Raw genomic sequence first — 23,418 nt, forward strand, 5'->3', positions numbered from 1 at the left:
GAATAAGTTATGCTCTATGTATACATAATATATCAAAATACAATCTACTGTCATGTATATCTAAAAAGAATTTTAAAAATTAGGAAAAAGTAGACAAAGGATGCATAGAAACTCTGTACTATTTTGGAACTTATTTCTAAATTGAAAATTATTTCAAAATAAATGTGTTAAAATATCTAAAAAAGTGAATTAGATGGTTATAGCAAAAAAAAAATTTGTGAGCAGTTATAACATCATCTTTTGTGACTAAGAAGAAAAACGTTCATGGGCTGGGGATGTGGCTCAAGCGGTAGCGCGCTCGCCTGGCATGCGTGCAGCCTGGGTTCCATCCTCAGCACCACATACAAATAAAGATGTTGTGTCCTCCGAGAACTAAAAAAAATAAATACTCAAAATTCTCTCTCTCTCTCTCAAAAAAAAAAAAAAAAAAAGAAAAATGTTCATCAGTTTAAACTTCCTTATAATTACAAAAAAGGTTTTATAACATAATATCCAGTGAAGCTCAGCTGAGACAAGCTGAAGTAATGTAAGCATGGAAAGCAGGTGAATTATTTTAAATTATTCAATCTTTACTTCTATTAAGGTATTTTATAATTAAAAGCCAGGTTAAGGTACCAATTTTGGCAAATTACTGGTGATATTGAAAATTGAGATTTATTGGGACTATAAGGGTTAGACTTAAGTGAACTTATTTGGTTTGATACGTTTACTAAGGTAAACCCTCCAGAAAGTGTGCTCTGGAGTTGGTTGTTTTTGCATAATAGATATATTTTAACAGTCCTTTAAGTCCTATGACAGTGAGCTTGGTAAGCAGGATGGGAGGGTCTTTGGATTGGAATTAAAATGTTTAATAACTAAGTAGTAAACTGAGCTTTTCTTTGGTTAAAATTTTTAATTTGTGTGATCTTTTTTCTCCCTAGAGTACTTAAAACATTTTTCCACTTTACATTTCTTTTTTTTTTCAGAGTTGATATGTGGGATCTTTTTTTCAGCAACCACTTATATTCTTGCCTATATTGTTCAATAATTAGAGAGTTCTGCATTAATTCCTCATATTTATTATAGGAAGCATCCTTTGTAAACTAGTGTTCCATTATAGAAATAAATTAGTTATTGATGAATAGGACCTTCATAACCAGAATGCTGTAGAAACACATCATAATTTTTTTTCTCCTTAGCACATTTAAAAAGCATTAAAATAAATGACAAAGAACTTACTAAATGTTTATGACTTTGGTTTATGCTGTGGGCTAATGGGATGAAAGGCTAATCCATCAGTTACTCTTACTGCATTTAATTACCCAGGATCACATTCTACTATCCTGCAAATTACTTGTCTCTTTTCTTTTCCCTAGGACCAAGAACATTTAACAATACCAGGAAACAGTTACCTTAAATTCAGGGTTGATGTAAATGGAGAGAAAAAGAAGCTTAATGTAGAAAACAAACAAGATGCTCAGGCATCTAGCGGCTGCTCTTGAGCCTCTAACTAGGCTACTTCAGTTTTGGATCATGTTTTCTTCTTTGTGTCATTGCTGCCCTGTTTTATCTGTGACATTGCATCCATGATGTCCTGAGAGAGGTATTCATGTTCTTGTTTACAGAGAATAACTTTGTATTTTTATTTGTAAATTATTCAGCACTTATATTTTTAAAAATGCTTTGCCATCAATATTAGTTATTTTTGTTTCAAATTTGACAACCAGCTCAGGGAGGCTGAGCTAGGAGAATTGCAAGTTCAAAGCAAGCCTCTTAGCAGCTTAGCAAGGCTAAGTGAGAGCTTGACTCAAAATAAAAAAAATAAAAGGGCTGGGATATGGCTCAGTGGTTAAGCACTCCTGGGTTTAATTCTTGGCACCAAAAAAAAAAAAAAAAAAAAATCAAACTGGACAACTAAAGTCTGGTACTTGATTAAAAATGGGTGCCATTTTTAACGGGAGAAACTCCATGAATGTCGTGATTGTAGGTAATAGATGTTCATTAGCAGCTGTTATCAAATTAGGTAATAAAAAGCAACTTTCATCTTGGGTTTAGAAGAGGCAGCTGATTACATCTTTGTAAATGCAGGTGAGCTTTACAGCACTGTGCTCCGGAGGAGACCTGGGCACTGATTGGAAACGGTTGGGTCATTGTAGATAGTTGGGTCAGATTAGCTACCAGCTGATTGTGTCAGTTTTAAAAGGTGATTTAACCTCTCCTGGATTTGTTTTTCTTGACCACAGAATAAGAAGTTCTTTCAAAATTAGCAGCTTTCAAACTGTCCTGAGTCAAAATACATCAGTTTTATATCTTGAAGCCCTAGAAGCTCTTGGCCTGGAGACCTGAATCACAGCAGGAAGCAGGGAGGCCCCAAAGAAAGAAATGGGTTTTCAGAACTCCACCACGAATCAGAAACTGTTTTTGTTTTATATATTAGGATTTTCTTTTTCTTTTTGATGGGGGAGGATTGTCTGCTTAAAGAAGCAAAGAAAAAAAAAGTTGGCAAACTCAATCCAAGACAATATCTAGGTTATCTTCCAGTGTTTTAATTATATACTTTGGAGCCATAGATAAAATCTGCAATGTGAATAAAAATGATTTAAAAAATGAATGCCTGTAGAGGAACACAGACAAATTCTTGTCCATTTGTGTCTTTAGGTTTTACATATGACTCTGGTTAATGGTGTATGCTGCAAATGGAGTAAGGCAACTTAATAGTTAAATTGACATTCTCTTGACTAATTACTATAGATGATATTTGTCTCTGTGAATCTAATGGTGCCAAACAGGCTGTACTTGAAGTGAGTCATATTGAATTTGGTGCCTTTAAACAGTTTTCTCAGTAATCATGTCCCTATCTTGAAGCAATTTCACTATCTGATTTCATTGGGAACATTTGGTTTTGGTGATCACAATTACCAATACGTATAGCTCTTTTAGTCTGACTTTTAAAATTTTTACATTTGTTTGGAAAGATCTGTAGACAACAATATTAAAAAAAAATAACCTCAATGTTTGTAGAAATGGTGAGGGTAGAGGAAAAAAAGAAAAAGGAAGTTTTTAGCAAAAGAAAATTTATAGTATATCTAAGATATACAGAGCTGCTTGGTACTTTATGCAGTGTGTACCTGAAGATTATCAGCTTTTAGAGCAGGTTTGCAGAAACCGTGGTGAGACTTGTTTTTCTGGTTTAGACAATGTGATGCTGTGACCTAGATATGGAGCAGGGAGATGCCAAAGGAAAGGGGCAGGGGGAAGAGCAGCCCTATTTCATTTCCCGAGGGTTCACATCCTTGCATCTGCCATAAGCTTTTCACACTGCAGAGCTCCTAGGGTCCCAAGTCTGCTTGAACTGATCTGCTTTGATTTCTAGGGGAGGTGGCAGTCAGCCTGTGGGCTTTTGATACCATGTGGCTCCTCTCTTCTAATCAGCCTGTCCTTCAAACCCATTGATATTTTGCCCCAAGAAATCTTCTCTTGTTTAGAGGAAATACATCAGGGTCAAGATATTCTGTCCATGAGTTTAGGAGGATCTCTGCAGCCCATAGTCAGGAAATGTCATTGCTGCTAAACAGGGACAATATATCCTCAGGTCACCCCAGATGCAATCTCCCTTAACATGAAAGAGGTCAGGTTCAGACTGTAAATAAATTCCTGTCACACAACAGTGTGTCTTTTCAGGTTGGACAGTAAATCTTCATGGAGATGAGCAGCTGCATGTATTTTCATTCTACTCCTAGGATTCTGGACTTCATTAATTTTTGTAGTTTACTGTCTGTCTCTGTTTAATGGAAAATAGGGTACATTGATGATGGGGATATGAACTTCCATAGAAAAATTTGTAACAAGCCTTTTGAATGTTGTAAATGGTAAAATCTCCAACATCTCACAACATATTGCATTTAATTTCCTTCATTTTAACAGTCCAGATGTTAGTAGCTGGAGTCAAGCCTGCAGTCTCAATTCTGATTCTTTAGCCATTTAATCAGTGTTTATGAAACTATTGAGCTGTAAAGATACAAAAATTAAGGAAGTTGGTTGTCTCAAAGAACTCACAGACTAGCTGGAAGGAGAAAGATGTAAAAAAAAAGTTAAAATATAAATTCCAAATGCTATCCCTTGGTTTACCAAAGGGCAGTAGAAAGAGGGAGGGGATTGCCTGGGGAATTTGGACTCCACCAAGGAAGTAGAACCTGAGCAGATTCTTGCTCAGAATAGTTGAATTATAGGTAAAAAGAGACAGGGAAAAGGAAATACATTACAGATGCAGGAAGAGCTATTGCAAAGACCTATAGATGTAAGAGAATACCACATATGTAAGTAATTGTGAGAATTTCAACATGATGTGAGCTTAGGTAGAAGTTGGAAGTGGGAGGATATGCAACTTAAAAGGTCAGAATGGTTCATTTAGGCCAAAGACATTGGACAGTCCACCTAGCAGATTCTTCTTGTCCCTGACAGCCATGTAGACAAGATCTGGGCCCTTTCTATTGCTGTGACACACCCCTATCTTTGCTACCTGGAGTGCTATCCTGGATAGCCAGATGAGCTGTAGTACTTCACTGTGGTCTTCTTGCTTTGAGAAAAATGTGTATTCTGCTTCTGTCGGAGGCAATGTTGTATAAATGTCCATAGATACATTTGTGCTACAATGTGGTTCAATTCAGATGTTTCTTTCTTGATTTTCTGTCTGGATGATCTGTTCATCCAGGAAGGTGGAGTGTCAAAGTCCCTCACTATTGTTGTATTATATATAATCTCCCTTCAGATTTAATAATATTTGCTTTATGTATTTGGGTGGTCCTATGTTAGGCGCATATGTTTATAATTGTTATATCTTCCTGTTGGATTGACCATTTTGTTTTAAAATTTTTTTTAAGATGTAAATGAACACAATACCTTTATTTTATGTATTCAGTTTTTATGTAGTTCTGAGGATCGAACCCAGTGCATCACACGTGCTAGGCAAGTGCTCTACCATTGAGCTACAACCTCAGCCCGATTGACCCTTTTAACAATATATAATGATCTCTGTCATATCTCTCTCTCTTTCAGTTTTTAATTTAAAGTCTGCTTTATCTGATATGACTATAACTATTTATGATCATTTTTTATTTCCATTTATGTGATGTGTCTTTTTCCAATCTTTATCTTTTAGTGTATGTATATTTATCAATGAAGCAAGTTTTTTGTAGGGAGCATATAATTGGGTCTTGTATTTTATTTCATTTTTTTGTGCATTTAAGCCATCTATGTCCTTTGTTGCTTTTTATTTTTGCAGAGGCAGTTTATGTCTTTTGATTTGTATGTTTAATCTGTTTACATTTTAGTTTATTATTAAGAATAAACTACTTCTTCTCATTTTGTAAATTGTATTCTGCTTGCTTTGTATATTTTTTGTTTTACAGTTTTCTTGCTTTGCACTCTGGTCATAAGGCATTCCTCAGATGACAGTATATTTTAGAGGAAGCCCTCATCTTTGTCCTTCTCCACTGTTTTAATTTAATAAAAGTTAAGAATGACAGTTATCGGAATATAAGTCGAGGTCCTTTGCACAACTCAAGAACTACCAGAAAAGAGAAAAATCACTAGGAAGACTAGTCATATTTCGCTTTGTTTCATATTTTGGCAACATTATTTTGTGTTTTTGTAAAGCAATTGATTTCAAAATCTAGCCTGGACATTTTTAATTTTATTTACAGCACTAAACATTTGATTCATATATTTTACAAATACATGCAAAGAAGAAAAGGTCACTAGGGAGTAAACTTTCTGAGTCTGACAGAGTGTTGTCTTATAAGAATCTGAGTTCTTCCCACTAGTAAGAAAGATCATTGCTACTCCTGAGTCACACAGTGAAACATGAGTTCTGGTCAATTATATCCAGCAATATCAGTTGGGATTAAAATGTTCACAGTGTCTTATGAGAACTGTTAAAATTAGCACAGAAAGGACACAAACACAGAGACAGCAACAAGTTCTGTCATGGATATAACATAGATTTCTGTTGGGATGTAAGATGCTGGAATGGACTTCTAAGGATTCCCATATCCCCCTTTGGATTTTTTTTTTTTTTTTTTTTTTTTTTTTTTTTTTTTTTTTTTTTACAGAGAGAGAGAGAATTTTTTAATATCTATTTTTTAGTTTTCGGTGGACACAACATCTTTGTTGGTATGTGGTGCTGAGGATCGAACCCAGGCTGCACGCATGCCAGGTGAGCACGCTACCGCTTGAGTCACATCCCCAGCCCCCCCTTTGGATATTTTGATCATTCAATGCAAGGATTCATTTATTTAATCTATCAGTACACACAGATGCATTCTTTTTGTGTCACAAAGCTAGGGATACTCTCTGAAAAAGAAATAGGCCCCAGATTCCATGGAACTGCAGCCTAATTATAGTATTTAAGTAATAAACAAGAAAATTATAAATTGAAGATTGGCAGATGTTAAATAAACAGATGATGAGAGAGATGAAAACTCAGTTGGTGATAGTTGAAGAAAGTTTCTGAGGAGGTTGTTTGTGAACTGGAGAATAAGCTGTAAGAAGAGACAGGGAAGAGCATTCCAGGCAGAGTGGGTAATAGAAGCAAAGGACTTGAGGCAGGAATGAAATTGAATTGTTTGAGGAACAGAAAGGAGTGAGTGGGGTGGAATGAGATCAGACTCTAAAAGTAGAAGGGGTAATATGTTAAGGTCCCCACCCTTCCTACCTGCAGTTATACACTGGGAGGGCTGCCAGGACTCACCATGGCAGTACTCATGCTCACTATTCATTTTACCAAAAGGAGTCAAGGAAAAATTAGCAAAGCACATAGGACAAAGTCTGGATGAAACCAGGCCTAAGCTTCCAAGAGTCTTCTCCCAGTGGAATCATACAAGATGTGTTTGATTTCCCTTGCAATGAGTTGTGACCACTGGCTGGCCAGGTTTTTCATTGAGGGCTGCTCATATAAACATTCTCTGCTTATCACAGACAAAATCCCAGAGTCCCAGAAGGAAAGCAGGTGCTTAGCATAAGCTGCATTTTTTTATATGAAGAGTTGAGGCATAGTGAGCCACTTATTAGTCTAAGGAATGGTGGGAACCCTCTTGAAATTCAAGGATGCATATACCAGTCAAAGGGAAACCTTGCAATAGGCCTAGCTAAGGGTAAGCAGTCTCAGACCAATGTGGTGACTTTTTGCACAGGATGTTTTACTGTACAGCAGAAGCACCGGAGAAACTTTTCTATACTTTGAGCAGTACCACTGTGGCTGACCTATGATGACCTTGCTCAGTACCTTAGAAAACAACTGGGATTTCTGGAGAGAAGTGCAGATAGAATGGCTTTCATTAGGCTGTAGAATATCAGGAAGGGAGGCCTGGTGTTAAGTTCTTACACATATGTGATGATCAGTCTTGATGGGCTGTAAATGACTCATGTTTCAACTTTGAGTCATTTCCACCATTGGCCCATGAAACTCGATTAATCCTCAAAAAATAGAAATGGGGTGCCCTTGGTACCTTGAAGCTTCATGTGTCCCTTATCCCATGTTCCATGATATTTTGTTGATACTGGAGGCATAGTTAGTACACAAGTATAAACAGTTCTGCTGACTCCCCTCAGCCTCCAAGTAAGAGGAAGGACCTTTGGGGAAAAGTTTCTAGGCCAGGACTTTTCATGATTCGGACAATAGAGCTTTAGAGGTTTATGAAAATATTGAATGGGAAGCCAAAACCTTCAGCTACTCCTGAAAGAACAGATTTACTTTGGGATATGATATAATTTGGATCTGTAAGGCCCTCCAAAGGTCCATATGTTGAAGGCTTGGTCCTTAGCCTACAGTGCAAATGGGACATGGCAGATAGTTTAGAAGATGGGGCCTACTGGAACCAAGTAGGTCATCAGGGCATGCCTTTGAGGTATATTGGGAAGCTGGCCTTTCTTCTTTCTCTCTTGCTTGCTGGCTGCTATGAGGTGGGCAGGTCTCCACCACACACTTTTGCCATGGTGTACTGTGGCCAACAGGCCCAATGCAACAGTCCCAATAACCATGGACTGAAACCTCTGAAACTGTGAGCAACAACAAACATTCCTTAAAAATCAACTTATCTCAGGTATTTTTCATAGCAATGGAAAACTGACTAACACAGGGTATTAGAGGAAGGGAAGGAAGTGGGGAGAAATGAAGAAAGAGGCAATTGCTTCCTGGAATTAGGATAGGAAGAAAGGAGATTTGAAGGAAGCAGATCCTATGAAGAATGGTACTTTGAGGAAAAATAACTCTGCTTTGGGTCATGCAATGTAGTGTCTGTTAAGTGTTTCTTTGAAATATGTGGTACATTTATAAATTCCTTTTTAGTATTTTAAATTTTATCTGGTATCATCTGGAGTATATTTAATCACAGCATAATTCAGAAACATGAGACACTCTGGATTTGTCGCATTGCTGAGCTTGTTTTCCTTTTACTTACTCTGATATCATGTACGCTCCTGGAAGACAGGAAATGTAAATGATATTTTGCTCATGGTGGATACTAACAAATATTTGGGTAATGAAAGTACGTGCACATACACTAATTGATGAAAGGAAGAATAATGATGTTGTTTTGGAATATGCCCAACAATCACAATTTGAATAATGACAAAAAGAGAAGAAGATAAAAAAGAATTTTCCTGGGAGGAGTAAGTAACCTGCATTCAATGCTAAACTACTGTGTGGGTGAGATAACTGCAGACAGGCAGAATTTTAAGCATCATTTTGGAGAATTTCAGATGACCTAGAAGCAAGATTTTGATTTACACGTATGTGATGACCTACAAGCAAGATTTTGATTTACACATATGTGATGACCTACAAGCAAGATTTTGATTTACACATATGCTCTAAAAGGATAGCAGATATTCTAATCCATTTCCAAAACTGAATTGGATGTTTTTGAACAAAGCAACAACTTGGGTAGAGTAGTCTAAAAATTCATGACTAATTGGTTAATAGAAACTTTATAGCAACCCCAAATTGGTCTTTATGAAGACTCAGAAAATTGATAAAAATAATTTCAAACAATTTTGTTACAAGCTGTTGTCAAATTTTTATTTCGCACTTGCTGAAAGCAAAGAGATCTTGCTGAACAATTTAAACATTTACTCTTGGAAAGGATATTTTATAGGAAAAATGAATAGTTAGCTGCAATTAGTCTTTATTTGACTTGATGTTGAAATGGCTCCCTGGCTGCTGAACCATACATCCAGCCTATTAATCCCTGCTGAGAAGCAGGTGTTTAGCATAAGTTGCATTTTTTATATAAAGAGTTGAGGCATAGTGAGCCACTCTTAATAGTCTAAGGAATGGTGGGAATCCACTTGAAATTCAAGGATGCAAATACCAGTCAAAGGGCAACCTTGCAAATAGGACTAGCTAAGAGCAAGTGATGGATCCTGCTTCCTAGAGCGCAGGTAACAAGCACAGGTTGCAGCCCCTCAGGCTGCCATGCCCAGGTGGTCCTGAGGCACAGAGGGCCAGGGCAGAGGCAAGAGGTCATGCAGACCTGTTGCACCATGTTGGGTGTGATGCCTGTTCCACACAGCGTTGCAGATCCAATCCCTGAGCCCCCAATCCCGAACCCCCAAACATCCATCAACCAATCAGGAAAATGGAAATGAGACAGACCCAAATGGAGATTGCAGGGCTAACCAATAGTGTTGATATTTTCCAAGACCTGATTAACATAAGTTTGGACCAATTGTATCTGTACTTTTCCAAAACCTGAATAGCATAAATTCAGATCAATAATGTTGACAAAGTGCTATATAAACCCCTAGACTAGCATATCCAAGGGGTAACCCATATTGGTCCTCTCTTATCCTGGGAGAGCTCTAGGTCTCTTTTCTTCCCACTTGAATAAATCCTACTCTTACACAAACTCTTCCTTGTCTGTGGATGTTGTGAGACAATAACCTGAAAGAAGAAATTGGCAGTGAGCTTCTGGGGTCTGCTGCGACACTGGAGGGCATAGCCCACCAATAAGAGCTATAACACACCACTTCATGGTAGTAGAGATGAATTTGGCTTTGCTAACTGCAACTCTCTGAGCTGATGCAGGAAGGCATCCCCTGCCTTGATCAGCTACTAACACTAAAACAGGCTTTCTTGGTTGCAGAGGCCTGTAGCTTTTGCAGATCCTACCGCAGACTCCACCCACAAGCAGAAACCAAAGAATTCTCATTTCAATATTATAAAAAGCTATTCTGCTTACATATAGTTAAATTCCTTTACAAATAGGTAGTAAATTACCAGAAGAGATCTTAATCTAATTAAAGTTTATCATAAAAATACTCAGGAATGTTCAGTTTTTCTAAGAAGGAAGTTGTAAATAATCATATGATTTTTGTCTCATACTGTGTTTGGGACATTTTTTCCCCCATACTAATAAAGAAAATAATTTTTTTTCAGTTGCATTGGTATGTATAGATACAACAGATACACATAGATCTGAATGTAAAAGGAAATTCATGTCTGTGAACAATTGTACTTGGAAAAAGAATCGTCACTCGGACCCATAGCTCCACTTGTCTCAGTAATATGTCATTATCAAGTTTATAAGTATGTACATTAGATACAACGCTCACTACATGTTATATCTTAAACTAGTTTAAAAATAACAGCACTCATGATAAGAAATAGGAGTGACTTATGGAACCCAAGGGCAAGAATGCAGCTGGGCACGGGAAGGTTGCAGAAGCTGAGTAGATACCTGTTGGAGATCCAGGGAGTGTGCTCTGTGGTCTCTTGGTCTGCTTCTTTCTGTGAATCTGCTGTATCCTTTCTTGCACAACAGCTTTTCCTGCTCTCAGTCGATGGGAAGATGGCAGCCAGCATCTTCCGTGTGCATAAGGTCTAGCCACACTGAGGAACTAACTCTCTTACTTGCTACCAATTCCAAATTTCTGGGAGACTGGACTTCTGGTTTGCTTAGATCATTCCCAGTCCACTAAACTGAGGCCAGAGAGTTGAGTTGTATTGTAGAAAAATTCTGCCTTGCATACTTCTGATAACCTGGGAAGTTTTTAGAAATGGAGGAAGGGTTATAAGGTAGGCTGTGTTATTAGACAAATTGAAATTAGCAGATTGTTTTAGATTTCATCTCTGTGACCAAAATACCTGATATAAACAACTTTAGGAAAAAAATGTTTAATTTGGTTCATGATTTCAGAGGTTTGAGTCGAGGGTCTGTTGGCTCCTTTGCTCTGGGTCTGTGGCATGGAAAGTACTTTATGGTGGAAGGGCGTGGTGGAGGAAAGCTGCTTGCCTGAGGGAGGCCAGGAAGCAGAGAAAGAGGAAGGGGCTAGGACAAGATATAGTCATATAGTTTGCCCCCCAAGGAACCACTCCCTTCAACTAGATGTCACTTTCTTCATTTCCCACTGCCTTTCAGTAATCTATTCAGCTATGATCCGTCATTAGATCATGATCCAATCACTTCCTAAAAGTCCCACCTCTGAACTCTGCTGCATTAGGGACAACCCTTCATCACATGAGTCTTTGAGGGGCACAGAGTTCATTTGAGCAAAAAATGTCTAATTAGTTGGGCAGCAACCTGGACTGACAATGGCCTAGAATGCTCTGCCTTGCAACATGTACTGGCTGCATTTAAAATCAGAGAACAGGAAATTTCATACAGAATGAATTGATTGGCAGTAGTTGGTGTTTGCCTTACATGGTCATGTTTTGTCAGTTTTCATTCTCTGATTAGCTAGAGATCTAGTGCTATGATTATTGGATGAGACTTGGCTTCTCGCTACAAGAAAGGTTTTGGTCTGTTTGTACAAGTTGGGTTTTCAGCTCATTATGTATGGAGAAATTTTAAGGCCAAACCTAATGCATTGAACCTCAAAGTGTAAACATTAGGTTTGATCATAGGATTTATTATTTCAAAGTTCAATATAGGAAGATATAAACCACTGACCAGCCTCAAAGAGCATAAGCTCCTACTCACTTCTGGAAAGTACCATGGAGCATCACCCTCTACAGTGCCTCTTACACCTGGCCAATCACCAGGAACTAAGTTACTGCTTTTAAAAGTAGGTTCCCTGGCTCTTTCTCCTGTGATTCTGATTCATTAAGTCTGAAATATGGCTTTAAAAGGTTCCTTTTTGATTATCAAGCAGACTTGGTGACCAGTGATCTATACATCTGACCTCTGGATAGCAAAACAAACAAACAAACAAAAAAACCCCCAAAAACCCAAAAAACAAAACAAAAAACCAAATCAAGGTTTTTCTGGGAAAGACATTCATAATATGAATCATCCATAATGCTTATTAATTTTGGCCTGAGAATCACAAGTGTTTTCTTTAAAACCAAATGAAAATTTCATGTCTTGTATTTATTCTATGCTTATTATTTCCTAGCTTCTACCCCAAACCTTCTAGATCTTTGTATACACTTCCTATTCTGGGACTATGGAGTATCATCATATACATGCATTATCCAAATTCAATTTTATGTACCTGAACAAAAACATTTTCTTTTAGAACATACTAGAAATGTTTCTAGGCCACTGTTCAGTTTTCCTCTGTGGGACCTGAGACCCTCCCAGCAGTAACTTCAGTCTTAATTAACTAGGTCCAACCTTGTTTTTTTCAAGAGGATGTTCTGGGATATTCTCTAGAGAAGCTCAAAGAAAATGTAGTTTGTGGGGTAAATGCAATTTCCAGGAACCAAGATTTAGTACCAGAGAAGCATAATATCAGGCAGTGGACAGAAGGGTGAAGTTAGAGACAGGTGCTGAGAGGCTGAGAGCTGGAGTCATTAGAACAGGCTGGAAAAGACAAGTGTGAAGCATGTCCAGGCAGGATGGTGCATTGGGCAGGGAATAGGGCAGGCTTCTTGGTGTGCCCTCTCACTGAGGCTGCCAGAGGTGGGGGTGCAGGTTGGCTTGCTTAAGGATAATGGCTTGAAAGTTGAGCCGATGTTGGATGTTAAACAAGATAAAACTTACCAATTGGTTGTTCCCTTTATGTACACACTTGCAAGATTTGTTGAATCTCTGTTCTATTTCCAAACCCATTTTCTATTCTCTAACTCACACACCCTGTTTTAATTCCCCTGGTACTTTTCTTGTTTATTCTTTCAGTATCTTCACGATGGTATGTTAATCAATTCTGCTGTGCTCTAGGAAGTGACATATGAGTCTTTAGTGGAAAGACTCACTACTTAACTATTAAATGTTTTCTTTCTTTTCCAGGAAGCACAGAAGTACAAATAAGTGAGTGTACAAATAAATGGACAGAGAACGTGGGACTACACTAGAAACCCTTTCCAACAGCATTTCATTAAAGTCCTGTAGAGAATTTTGAGAACAGGCCTTTAAGGCTAATGAGTAGAAAGTTGGAATAGGCTTTGGAAGAAAATAATACAAACATTTAAAGGATTGAAAAATTAGAATCCACGCCTTTGGTTTAAGGAAACTGGAAATAGTTCACTAAAAAGTAGAGTAACATACCAGGCACGGCGGCATATGCCTCTAATTTCAGCAACTCAGGAAACTGAGGTAGGAGGACCTCAAGTTCAAGGCCAGCCTCAACAATTTAACAAGACCTTCAGTAATTTAGTGAGAGCCTGTCTGAAAAAATGAGGACTGAGATATGGCTCAGTGGTAAAGTGCCTCTGGATTCAATCCCTGGTAACAACAACAACAACAACAACAACAACAACAACAACAAATTAGAGAAACCTGAGGGGTTGGAAGTCATATGGAAGAATAATCTGAGGGAATATGTATTGAGGGGGGCTGTCTTTGCAGAGACAAAATACATCTTCCTGGAGCATCAGTTTAATGCAAATATTGGTGGGAGGTGTAGATTATGAAATGTGAATTAGGTCTAGCTGTATCACAGAGTGGAATGTAAAATCCTTATATATTGTTAATATAAAACATGGGATTAAAAGAGATGTCAATCCCTTGCCTGAGCTGCTATGGCTTAGCTTTATGAGTTCTGGGTATCTGTGTTTGAATTCTTCAACCACCAGGAGGTATTTGAGATTTTAGTTACATTAGGGAAGATGGTGGCCAGCTTTCTACCAGCTCGATAGAACTAGAACTATAAGTTACAAAGAGGATTTTAAGAAGGGATTTTATTGAGGGAGATTATAAATAAATCAGATTATCAAAATTAATTTAATAACATTTAGGAGAACATCCCTCATCTCCAAGAAAAAAGTAACACTAATAGAGAGTAGCTGGTATGTCAATCTCAAGCCTCCTTGTGGGCTCTTTCTGAAGAATTAGAGTGGAGGATGAGTTGTGTGCTTTTTTCTTTTGTTTTGTTTGGGGTGCTGTGGATGAACCCAGGGTCTCACACGTATTAGGCAAGTGCTCTGCCACGGAAAAGCAGCCTCAGCGCTTCTTTCTTTTGATGTGTTTCCTTTGCCCTAGTGGAATCATGGTTAACAGACTTCTTGCTGAGGATTCAGAGGATAGGGTTGAGGCTAATTTATCCAGAATATTGTTATATTTAGACCTATCTGGAAATAAATCACCAAGTTACCAAACTAGGACTTCTGGGTATTGAAAGAACGAATAAGGCTCATCGGAGAAAATGCCCTTTTTTGAGGAACAGCTCTGCATATTTATAGAGCCAGGGGTGGTTTGACAGTTATGACAGTTTAATGATTGAAGGGTTTGACAGTTGGCATGGAGTGCTTTCTGATTGGTGGGTAAGGATCATGTGAGCCAGCAGGGCTAGTCTGATTGGTGGGTAAGGATTATGTGAGCCAGCAGGGCTAGTCTGATTGGTGGGTAAGGATCATGTGAGCCAGCAGGGCTAGTCTGATTGGTGGGTAAGGATCATGTGAGCCAACAGGACTCACCATTGGATGGCTCTTCTCAGGGGATGGGGAAGTTAGTCTTTGGAGCCAACAGGTATATTTTTAAAATATTTATTTTTTTAGTTGTAGTCAGACACAATACCTTTATTTTATTTATTTTTTTATGTGGTGCTGAGGATCGAACCCAGGGCCTCGCTCGCTCGTGTTAGGCGAGTGCTCTACCACTGAGCAACAACCTTCAATAAATTATCTGATTTCAATTACAAAAGAAATGCAATGGATTTAAGTGAAAAGTACATGCCATGCTCCCCAGTCTTACTTTTCAGAAATAACTATAGATAATGCTTTCTTCTGTGTCCTTCCTTATCCTTCCATAAATTTTCTATGCATGTAATGGGACACACATGTGCACACACACAGCTCATATTATTCATATTTTTTCAACTTTCTCTTTTCATTTTCAATGTCTGGGAAATTCATATGATTTACTTTGTTCTTCATAATAGCAACAGATAGTTGGCAAGTGTTCTGTCATATGGTCGTACCACTCATTACTCAAACAATCTCATATTGAAGGGAAAGTAAGTTGGATGGTTGATGCAGAAAGTTGTACGTATCTTCCTTCCTTTTTTCCTCCCTTCTTTCCTTCCTTCAGCAGTGCTGAGATTGAATGCAGGGCTTTCTAAATCTCCAACCTTTCTTAGAAATTTTATTTTGAGACAGTGTCTTGCTAAATTGCTGAGGCTATCCTTTAAATTGTGATCCTCCTTCCTCAGCTTCCCAAATAGCTAGGATTGTAGGCATGTGCCACCATGCCAGGCTTTATTCCTATTTCTTTCTGATGAAAAGAATACTGACTTTATTCAAGACATCAATATCCTCAACCAAACCTATTTGTTTCCCCATACCCCCTTGGAGGTGGGGTGGCATGTAACACAGCTAAAGTTTAATGGAATTACAATATCATAATTAATTTTGCCAATCAAAGGAGGTTGGCTAAGTTTGGAAATGGAGGTTGTTGGTAATACAGGTTGAGTCAGAGGTACATTGTGCATTGCCAGTATAATTTTTATAGTTTATCATGTCTCCATTTCTTGTGGCCTCTCCTTTGTGCCTTCCCTGCCTGTCTGCTTCTGGCATTTGCAGCCAGAGGTCAGCTTCCCATATGTGGGTCTGTGTCTGTGACAGTGTGGATGTTATTTTCATTTGCATTCTACCTGGCTCTGTTCCGATGATGACTGGCTTAAAGAAGAAGAGTGAGTGAAGTCGGTCATTCTCACAGGGAGCAAGTTCACCCAGGCCTCAGGCAAATTTATTCTGTTGCATCTTTAAGTCCAAGGTGGAAGAAATTGAGGTCACACATCATAGGCAGACAACAAACAGAATTCCAAAATATTTCTAAGCAATTTCACTTTGTTGGAAATATGATGCAGCGCTGGTATGAGCAGGAGTGATAATCAGGAGAAAATAATCAGAAGATGTGGAAGCTGCTTAACAGAATGTATGCCATCGTTAAACAACTGGCATGGCTGTACCGGGGTGTGCCAACTGCATATCAGCTGGGTGCACGGAAATGGGATTCTCCTCCTTTTTATCCCCAGGAACTAAATTAACAGTCACATGGACTCATTCCAGCAGGTTCTTATCTCTCCCAACCAGTTTGCAAGAATCAGTGTTCCTAAATTCTCCTTTGTATTTTTATTTTTATTTTTTTTTTACAAAATCTCTTTGTTTAAATCATCAATGGGTATCTATTTTTTAAAGGTCCAGAATTCTGAACTTGGATGCATTAATTAGAACTCTTTGGGTTGAAGGTACCAAGACCCATTTCAGACTACATTAAACATATGGGAGGTTTTTAGCTTACATTACTGGGAACCTAGGATAAAAGGTTTCAGGTGTGTTGGGATTCAGCTTCAGTGGTATAATGAAGGCTCTTTAATAATTATCTTTGTCCCTCTTTGTTTTTCAGCCTCATTTTTTTCATCTGCAGATGATCTTTTTCCAAATTGACAGGCAGGGTCAGCCTTGTGAACTTGCAACCCTTGCTTAGTTTTTCTTCTACTTCACTAGCTGATTCTTTACAGACTTCTTTGATGGATCCTCTTTCTTATTCTTATTTTAAAAGTTGGAATACACCAGAAATTTTTTTTTGGGGTGGGGTACCAGGAATTAAACTCAAGGGCACTTAATCACTCCATTGAGCCACATCTCCAGCCCTATTTTGTATTTTATTTAGAGACAGAGTCTCACAGAGTTGCTTAGCACCTCCATGTTGCTTAGGCTGGCTTTGAACTCACGATCCTCCTGTCTCAGCCTCTGAATGGGATAACATCCACTGGGATAACAGGCGTGCACCACAATGCCCGGCTAGGGATTTTGATCTTGGATTGTTTCCTCACTTTTTCTTTCTGTCCTTCAATTCCTTGGTAACTTCATCTGTTCTCATGGTTTTAAATACCATCTCTACAACGATAATCCCCCAATACTTTTTCCCGGCATTGACTTCCCAATCTGTCTGTCTACCACACATCTCCACATGGATGGCCAAATGGAATCTCAAACCTGACATACCTACAACAAGTCTTATTCTTTGCCAGCCTCCCTACTCTGCTCCTATTTAGAATGAATTCTACTTTCAAAGTAGAAGTCTACTTTTCAATTCCACTTTCATTTTTCAAAATCTACCTTGAATTCTTCAGTTTTTTTCTGCCTTTACTACTATTCTAATCCAAGACACCACTATCTCTTGCCTGGAGGAGTATAAGAGTTTCTATATTGATTTTGCATTTTATCCCCTTATATTCCATTCTGCACCGAGCAGACAGAATACAGTTTTTTTTTTTAAACTGCTTATCTACTTTGTCTTTCTTTAAAAAAACTGATATTCTTCTGAATTATCCCCTGGTATAGTTTAGATCTGAAATGTTCCCCAAGGTCCATGTGTTAAAGTCTTAGAGCCCAGTTTGTGGCACTATTGGGAGGTAAAAGCTTTAAGAGGTGGAGCTTCCTTGGAAGGAAGTTAGGCCATTAAGGGTATGCCCTTGAAGGGAAAATTGGGACACTAGACCCTTCTCTATTTCTTTTTCTTCCTGGCCACCATGAGATGAGAAGCTTCCTCCACCACATGCTCTTACCATGATGTTTTTTATCTCCACAGGCCAAAAACAATGGGTCCACCTACCATAGACTTAAACTTTTAAAGTTGGGAGCCACATAAACCTTTTCTCCTTATAAGCCAATTATGTCAGGTATTTTGTCACTGTGACATAAAGCCAACTAGCACAACTTCTCCCTCCATGTGTGTCTTCTTATCAAATTTAGAATAAAATCCAAAGTCCTTATCCTGTTTTTTAGGAAATCTTCATCCTATGTCCCTTACCTCCTGCTCTGTGCTCATTTCTTCTCATATTCACATCACCCAGAAGACTTCAGATAAGTCTTAAGGGTACCTTAATATTTGTTAGGTCCTTTGATGAACACCTTTCTCTATCTGGAATGTGCTTTTCTGACTTTTGCATGATCCTATGTCATCATCCCTATCAACAAATTCACCTGGTCAGAGAGGCCTTTCCAAGGTCACCCAATCTAAATTTCCTGTCAACTCACTTAACATCTCTGCATCACCTTTTCACCCTTTGATAATATTCTCATTTGAGGGTTTCTATCCTACAGGTGTAAAGTCCTGGAGAACAAGCCTCTTCCTCTTATGGTTAAGCTCTGTGTCCAGGATATTGTCTTAAACATGGCAAGCTCTCCATAGTGCTTGTTGAATGAAAATGAGAAAAGACACATGGAATGAAGGTTGTGGAAAGATGATTGCTTACCTACTTTGTATTTCTTTAAAAATAATATTTAAACTCAAACCTGAGAATAGCACTTTGAAAAATCTTCCATATAACCCACTCTTTTGAAGACAAAACCCAGCCTTGATTAAGAGAATCTTTTATTCTTAATAATGGATTGTTGAAAAAGAAAAGAAAAAGGGATAAAAAGGAGGGGTAGAGTCTCATTAACTGCACCAACTTTAGATGAATAATTAGTATTATAAAAGTTTGAAACTCAAAATATAATTGGAGTTTGAAGTCAATAAAAACTTCTATAATCATAACCCTCCTCTCTTGTTTTCTTCTCATCATAATTTTAGGGTGGATGCAGTGGAATTTTAAAAGAAGAAAAATTATTCAGTTAATATTATATACATTATACCACACTAAGAATTGCACAAATTAAGTAATAGGCACATCTCCATTCTCCCTGGCAGAATCTAATAGGCTAAGGAGAAAATTCTCTTGTGATCAAGCATTAAATTGTTGATGACCACCAAAATCTGGCAAATGCTATAATTGAGTAGAATTATACCACTGACCAGACAAAAGCATGTCTGGGTGATAATAGTTGGAAACAGGGCATTTGAGGGGGGGGGGGTTGTGAGTTAGATACACTTATGCTGGAACATTCATAGCACAGACTTTCTATGATCAATAGAAAGCTGTAATACTCCTTCCAAGTCCCTTTTAACAGAAAACAAAACCAACACAACTTTCTTCTACATCTGTTTTAGTTAACTTTTTCATCGCTGTGACCAAAAGACCTGACAAGAACAACTTTCAAGGAGGAATAGTTTTTGGGGGGCTCATAGTTTCAGAGGTCTCAGTCAGTAGATGGCTGAATCCATTGCTCTGGGCCTGAGATGAAGTAGAATATCATGGTGGGAGGTTATGGTGGAAGAAAGCAGCTTAGGTTATGGCAACAAGGAAGCAGAGATATAGCAAGTCAATAGGGACAAAATAGAAAACCCCAAGGTACCCCCGTGACTTACCTCCTTCCATAACACCATACCTGCCTCCAGTTACCATCCAGTTAACCCATGCCAGTGGATTAATGCACTGATTAGGTTCAAGCTCTCATAACACAATCATTTGACCTCTTTCTTGCATTGTCTCCCACATGAGCTTTTGGAGAACACCTCATATCTAAATCATAACAATCTTCAACAACAGAAGCCAGATAGATTCTTATACTGCTGGCTGGATTAGTCTTAAAACTGAGAAAAAAAACAAGACCTTTCTATTTGAGTGCTCACAGCTGATCCCTGCAAAATTCTCCATGGGCCTTCATTCATCATAGAGTAAGAGAAATTGCTAACCAGTTGACCTCTAGCAGGCAGTGGTTCAAGAGCCTCTATAAACTGACCATGTCCTATAATTAGGCATTTGCTCTATGTGGGTCTTGTGCAGGTATCCATTAGGGTCATGCTTCACTTTTTCCCATTATCACAGACCCTTAGGAAGTCAGGATGGCCCTTGGAAGGAAATGTGCCTCTCCCTCTTGGAAAAGTAAATGCATCTGTGTGGGTGTGTGCACATTACTGAAAGAAAGGCATAAATTAGTCCTTGTTTTCTAAGGACAAATGAATCCCTGGTCATCCTCTATAATGAAGTACCTGTTGTGGATAGTTGGAGAAACTGGATCTGACAGATGAGTTGGTGACATCAAGGCCAGTGAGCTGCCCTCTCAGTGAGCTGTGGGTATCAAATTCCACAGAAGGATGACATCATCATTTATTTTTTCCATTACAGCTGGGGTTTTCAGATAAGAAAATATCTGACTCTGAAATTGTTTATGTAACCATCATTTTGAAGAAACAAATATGATTTAATGAAAGTATCATTGTTTTTTCCTGTTCCCTGGCTTTGTGACTTTTCTAGTGCCTTTTAGGTAATACCTGGGTCTATCCATAGTTATTTTAAGTTGAAAATATGGTCTCAATTCAAAAGATAAGTATGTTTCATCCAGGGTCTCTGAATTGAAGCTGGTATTTGCTCCTCTCCCAACTCTATTTTGGCTGGCGTCTCAAGGTAGGGAAAGGTTGTGGGCTGGTTGGCTGCTTCTACATTGCTTCTCTTCCTCTCTTTTTCCTCCTCTTGACCTACTGTGCTGGCCAGTTCCTAATCTCTCCAGGGTAGAACTTGGGCGGAGCCAGGAACTAGGAAGGTGGTAAGTGAATTAGTTGTTGTGGAAGTTAACTTTGCATTCTGCTGACCTGCTGGGATGTTAAAGTGGATTTCACCTTTTTCCATAGCTGGGTTCTGCTCTGCTTGCCTCCTTCTTCATTGCCCCAGACCGAGGTATCTAGACCAAAGTTAATAAAATGCAGCCCATAGGCCATCTTGCAGCCATCTGGCCTGCCACCTCTTTTGTAAATGAAGTTTTCCTGGAACATAGTCACATCCACTGGTTTGTGGAATTGCTTGCTTATGGATGCTTTTGTGCTGTAATCAAGGAGTGGAGTTTTTGCAACAAAGACCATACAGCTTGCAAGGCCTAAAATATTTACTATCTGGCCCTATCCAGAAAAAAAATTTGCTGACCTCTTTTTTAGCATTTGGGTAACCAATTCCTTCTGGAGTCAGCAAGCAGCCAACTTTCCCCTCCAGCTTCTTGTTTCTACATCCCTCCTAGCCCTCTATAGTCCTGTGGCTTCCTGTGGCCACTCTTGTCCAAAGGAAGCGTGCATGCAGCACTTGCCTCCAACCACAGAAGGACAGACCACCTATTCATAGACTTGTCAGGCTCATGGTGCAGCCTTCAACATGGGTGTAGGGGTAGATAGTCACTGTATTGCAATAACTTTCTGCAAGAAAATGTCTTGGGGTTGGAGATGTGGCTCAAGCGGTAGCGAGCTCGCCTGGCATGTGCAGGGCGCTGGGTTCGATCCTCAGCACCACATAAAAATAAAGATGTTGTGTCCACCAAAAACTAAAAAAAGATAAATATTAAAAAGTTCTCTCTCTCTCTCTCTTTCTTTAAAAATAAAGAAAAGAAAATGTCTTTATAAATATTTCACCTTTGTACATTCTTAATCTGGCTGAGCATCTAAACATCATGCACTGGGTTTTGATACTTCCTTTGTAAATATCAAAATTTTCTTTGTTTATGTGTGTGTGTGTGTGTGTGAGAGAGGTGTTATATTTACTTCGGCATCTTATATTCATACTTGAGGTACCTCAGTTCAAGATTCAATGTTAGCATCTTATGAACTATAATAATCTATATGTCTGGGTAAGCAGATATTCACCAATACAGTTAGATTAAAATGGTTCAATAAGGGTTTCATTGCCCAGAAACATTTATTATGAGTTGTTATCATTTAGGAATTATTCTTTTCTTTTTTCAATGTAGCAAACTTTTTTCTTTCTTTCTTTTTTTGATTCTGGGGATTGGATCCAAGGGTACTCTACCACTGAGCTACATTACCAGCCCTTATTATTTTTTATTTTGAGGCAGCCTTCCTAGGTTGCCCAGGCTGCTCTCAAACTTGAACCTGTTTCAGCTTCCCAAATTGCTGGGATTATAAGCATGTGCCATCATACCTAGTTTATAGCAAACTTCTAGAGGACATACGTTCAATGTCACATGAATTTTCATAAAGAAGTAGGAAAATGTTTTCAAGTTCCAAATCCTTTTCAGATTAATTTGTGATATTGATATCTTCCTTTTAAATTAAAAGAAATTATTATTTTGTGTAGTACATGATAAAGAAGTAATTTTCAGTAAAAATTTATTTTACTTTTTTTTTTTTTTTTTTGGTACTGGGGATTGAACCCAGGGGCACTTAACCACTGAGCCACATCCCCAGCCCTTTTTAATGTTTTATTTAGAGACAAGGTCTCTCTGAGTTGCTTAGGGCTTTGCTAAATTGCTGAGGCTGGCTTTGAACTAATGATCCTCCTGCCTCAGCTTCCTGAACTATGGGATTACAGCTATGCACTACCATACCTAGCTTATTTATTGTATTTTGATGTTAGTTTTAAATAACTTAAAATGTTAAAGAGATTTTATTTTTACAATTGAATTGCCACAGTCTGGCTGGGCACAAATAACCGAGCCTCCAAAAAGCCTTGTAGGTTCAAACAGCAACTCTTTTTTTTTTTAAAAAAGAGAGTGAGAGAGAATTTTTTAATTCTCAGCGGGCACAACATCTTTGTTTGTATGTGGTGCTGAGGATCGAACCCAGGCTGCACGCATGCCAGGCGAGCGCGCTACCTCTTGAGCCACATCCCCAGCCCCCAAACAGCAACTCCTTATTCCCAAGTTCTCACCAGCACTCTTCACACACTTTCCGGGAACACACTCCTTCCACCGGGCTCAGCGCCAATTCTCCCGGGACCCCCGCAAGAACTCAAGGGGAACTCCAAAGTAGCGGGCTCCGAGTGGGCCCCAATCCCTGAGCCGCCCTATTCCCAGCAGGATCCACCCTAATCTCTGAGTCGCCCTATTTTCAGAGCAGGGTCACCTTTCAACCATTTCCTCTAGCAAAATGCCAGGCATCGTTCCCACTAAACTGTGGCTCTCAACATTGAATAAAATACACAAGACATTTAATATCCTTTATTTCAAGTAAGAATATAAGAAGTATTTAGAAAGTAACATGTTTCATTTAAAAGGAAAACATTTAAAAAATGTACATTGACATGAAAATACTCAAATTTTTCTTTTAAAATTTGATGCCCAGATTCTTAACATTTGAACTATCAAAATTAACTTGTTAATTTTAAAATAAGTTTGTTTCCCTCCCTTAATTATCTAATAGGACAAAAAGTCTCAGGCTGTTATTTACAAAC

The 23,418-nt window shown here is 38.4% G+C and overlaps 1 long non-coding RNA gene across 1 annotated transcript in view; it reads left to right on the top strand.

Moving 5' to 3' along the window:
• The window catches only part of LOC308657816, a 156,212-nt gene that overhangs the window by 16,399 nt on the left and 116,395 nt on the right, over positions 1 to 23,418 (top strand). The window lies entirely within an intron of this gene.

This window comes from Spermophilus citellus (genome assembly GCF_964194105.1).
Source record: "Spermophilus citellus genome assembly, chromosome: 10".
NCBI classification, from domain to species: domain Eukaryota; kingdom Metazoa; phylum Chordata; class Mammalia; order Rodentia; family Sciuridae; genus Spermophilus; species Spermophilus citellus.